This window comes from Chlorocebus sabaeus, chromosome 11, assembly GCF_047675955.1.
Source record: "Chlorocebus sabaeus isolate Y175 chromosome 11, mChlSab1.0.hap1, whole genome shotgun sequence".
In the NCBI taxonomy this organism is placed as follows: domain Eukaryota; kingdom Metazoa; phylum Chordata; class Mammalia; order Primates; family Cercopithecidae; genus Chlorocebus; species Chlorocebus sabaeus.
The window spans coordinates 49,706,098-49,710,034 of record NC_132914.1 but is presented as its reverse complement, the minus strand read 5'-3'; the positions used below and the strand labels follow the sequence as shown (position 1 = coordinate 49,710,034).

At 57.9% G+C, this 3,937-nt stretch overlaps 1 long non-coding RNA gene across 1 annotated transcript; it reads right to left on the bottom strand.

Annotated features, from left to right (window-relative positions):
* Positions 1–1,989: 1,989 nt before the first annotated feature.
* LOC103238333 (uncharacterized) lies at positions 1,990–3,260 on the bottom strand. The gene is made up of 2 exons (XR_499165.3): positions 2,191–3,260; positions 1,990–2,115 (listed from the first exon to the last, which is right to left on the bottom strand). It is a non-coding gene; the product is annotated as an uncharacterized lncRNA (long non-coding RNA).
* Positions 3,261–3,937: the final 677 nt, after the last annotated feature.

Sequence of the window (3,937 nt, the reverse complement as noted above, 5' to 3'; positions counted from 1 at the left end):
GGGCACCAGAGCACACCGGGTGATGCACCCAGGGCGTGCCAGCTCAGTGCTGCCAGGGCAGATTAGCGCAGGGGGCCCTCCTGCTTCCGGTCCCAGCTGTGGAGCGCCCACATTATGGGAGGAGAGGCCTATGGGCTTTATAAATATTTCCCGTCCCAGCAGGAGCCCCTGCGGCCCCCAAGTGCTGTGCGGTGGTGCCCTCTGCTGGTAACAGGAGGTACTGCTACCTCTTATAAGGGAGGAAGGTGGATCCCTTCATATTCACGCAAAAAGCCAGCCAAGGCAGGCTATGTGCCAGGCCCTCTTCTAGGAACCACAGAGGAAAAGAACCTCGGAAAACCCCGTCCTTTCATGGAGGTGCCTTCCATGGGAGGGATAAAGACAAAAACATATATAAGAGAACGGCACACAACGAGAAGTAAAATGAAGAAAAACAGAACCGGGTGAGCTGCTAGAGAACGATAGAGGGCGCTAGCGATACGGAACGGCCAGACAGGGCTTCTCCGAGGAGGCGACAATGTAGCAGGGACCTCAGCGAAGCTAGGGAAAGAAAGGCCCCTACCCGGGGAAAGCCCATGGAAACACAGGACGAGTGGGAGGGCGCTGAGATGGGGAAAGTCTGGGTATGCCGGAAGAACAATGAGGCCCGTGTGGTTAAGGGCAGTGCCGAAAGAGGCCGGGCGCAGTGGCTCACACCTGTAATCCCAGCAGTTTGGGAGACCGAGGCAGGTGGATCACCTGAAATCAGGAGTTCGAGACCAGCCTGACTAACATGACGAAACCCCATTTCTACTAAAAATATAACAAATTAGCCGGGCGTGGTGGCAGGCGCCTGTAATCCCAGCTACTCGGGAGGCTGAGGCAGGAGAATCATTTGAACGTGGGGCGGAAGTTGCAGAGAGGCGAGGTTGCGCCATTGCACTCCAGCCTGGGCAGAGCGAGGCTCTGTCAAAAAAAAAAAAAAAAAAAAAAAAAAAAAAAAAAAAAAAGCAGCGAGCAGTGAGCAAGGTCCGAGAGGCGGAGGCCTCCAGCTCCTTCCTTACCACGTGGTGCATGAAGAAGGCAGAGCTGCTGCAGGCTCAGGAAGCAAAAGGAGAGGCCTAACCAGCATGCACTGGGCTGTGTGCAGGGCCTCACCGCTGCCTGTGAAGTGGGTATTCCTGTCATTACCACCATTTTGCAGAAGAGAAAACTGAGGCTGAGGAAGGTAGAGCTTGTGTGGTTTGCTCAAGGGTGGAAATACAAAGTCACAGAGCAAGGCCCTAAATCCAGGTTTGTCTCTAGTTTTTTGGTTGTTTCTTTTTTCTCTCTCTTTTTTTCTTTCTTTCTTGTGACAGGATCTCACTCTGTCACCCAGGCTGGAGTGCAGTGGCCAGTGGCACAATCACGGCTCACTGCAGCCTGGAACTCCAGGATTCAAGCGAGCCTCCCATCTCAGCCTCTCGAGTAGCTAGGACTAGAGACATTCAGATCTTTTGTTGTTGTTGTTGTTGTTGTTGTTGTTGAGAGGGAGTCTTGCTCTGTCCCCCAGGCTGGAGTGCAGTGGTGAGATCTCGGCTCACAGCAAGCTCTGCCGACCGGGTTCACACCATTCTCCTGCCTCAGCCTCCCGAGTGGCTGGGACTACAGGCGCCCGCCACCACGCCCGGCTAATTTTTTGTATTTTTAGTAGGGACGGGGTTTCACTGTGTTAGCCAGGATGGTCTTTATCTTCTGACCTCGTGATCTGACCGCCTCGGACTCCCAAAGTGCTGGGATTACAGGTGTGAGCCACCGCGCCCGACCGACACTCAAATCATTTAAAAAATTTTTTTGTAGAGACGAGGTGTTGCTATGTTGCTTAGGATGGTCTTGAACTTCTGCTCAAGAGATCATCTGGCCTTGGCCTCCCAAAGTGTTGGTGAGCCACCTCTCTGGCCGAATCCGGACTTTTAACCATAAGTTAAGCACTTGGAGAGACAGAAAAAAAAGGCAGTACAGAACAGCACGTAGAGAATGGCCACGATTGTATTAAAATACATATATGTATATTTTACACCCAGAAAAAAGGCTGAAGGCAATCCACCACATGTGATCATCTCTGGAGGTGACTTATGCTCTCCTTCCACTGTGGGGCTGGAGCAGAGAGAAGGATGGTCGTCACCCCCGCAGAAGGCAAGAGACTACCCTTAGCGTTGATAACAACCATACCTCACACTCACAGGCTCCTTTGCGGTTACAAAGTGTCCTTCTTCACTGCTGAGCGTTTGCTCCTCACCACAGCCATTTCACAGGAAAGGAAGCTAAGCCTCAGAGAGGCTGCGACTCTCTCTCAGACAGCCCGTGGCATGGCTGGGGCCAGGACGGACCTCTGCACGTTCCGAGTCCTGCAGGCGCACGTCCTGGAGAGAGGGGAGCTGGCAGAGAGGTCCAGGCGGGTCTGGGAGCAGGGCCGGGGGCGGGGTGACGAGTGTGGCAGTTCCCGAGTCTGCCGACAGAGGGCGCCGCCGCCCCGCAAGTCGGCCGGGCCACGCCCCCTACCGGGACCCGCCCCTTTGCAGCGGGGAACCGCAGCACCCAGTGAGGAGCGGCTCGGCGGGTTGGGGTTCGAGGGGATGGGAGGGCGGTGGACTGGCTGGGCCGGGGCAGGAGGAGCAGCAGCAGGGGATGGGCTGGGCCAGAGCAGAAGGAGGAGCCGCAGGGGAGGTCACCGGCGGGCCGGGGTTTGCGTGGGTAAGAGGTTGAGCGTCTGCGTGGGTGAGGGGTTGAGCGTGCAGAAGCGCCCGCGTCTGCGGCTGGGAGCGCGAGATGGAGGCGGGGTGGGGGCGGGCTAGTGCGAGGGGAAGGTCCCGGCGTGGCGGGCGGCGGTGCGCTATGGCGCCGGGACTTCCTGAGGCGGCGGGACTAGCTGCCTCGGGAGGCGGTTACTCACTCCGGCGCTGCCGCTTGCTTCCTTCCCAGATCCCAGCAAAGCACAACCCTGAGGTCCCCTCTGCGCTCCCACCCGAATCGCAGCGGCGGCACGCCCAGGAGGGAGGTGGCCTCTGCAGCTCAACCCACAGCCTCCCGGCCCCGGGGCGGGAGAGGGTGGAGAGGGAGGGCAGCGCCCGGCGGACTCCACCCGAGCAGCACCGCCAGCCCCCAACCGCTGCAGTCTAGCCCAGGCCTTGAAGGCCAGCCTGCAGCCTCTTGAGCAGCGCGTGGGGCTCCAACCCCCAGCACCTCCACCTGTCCCATGTCTCCGAGCTGAGCCCCAACTCTGGTATAGACGATAACCCGTGAAGAGCAGCCTCCGGCAGGGATCCCCCTCCGGCTGTGCGCCCCAGCCCCGCCTCCTCTCCCCCCACCTCGCCCCTGAGCACTGGCAACACCCAGCCAGCCGGCAGGGGCTGGACACTGTGTTGAGCCCCGCCCCCATCTCCTCCCTCGCCCCCACACATACCCCCTCCAACCAAGGCGAGGACGCAGATGTGTCAGCTAGGATCCCTGCCCTCTAACAGCTCCCAGTCTCTAGGGAGACGGCCACCATCCATACCAAAGCTTACACCAGGAAGCAGAAAGTGGTTCCTGGCCAGTGGGAGGCACAGGTCCTTAACTCCCCAAGAAGACACAGCCTCAGGGGGCCGAGTTCGGCCAGTATTTAGAGCCCTAAGGATCTGTGTGGGAGGAAGCTCAGAGGTCTCGAGAATCATCTTGAGTCAGCATCCTTTCAATAAAGACTCACTGAGCACCTAGGGTGCTTTAAAAATACCAGCACCCCAGCCCACCCTAGAACTCCTGGATCAGAATCTCAAGGGGACCAGGAGCGGTGCCTCACACCTGTAATCCCAGCACTTTGGGAGATCGAGTTAGGAGAATTGCTTGAGCCCAGGAGTTTGAGACCAGCCTGGACAACGTGGCAAAACCTCTTTCTACAAAAAATACAAAAATTAACCTGGTGTGGTGGCACAGGCCTGTA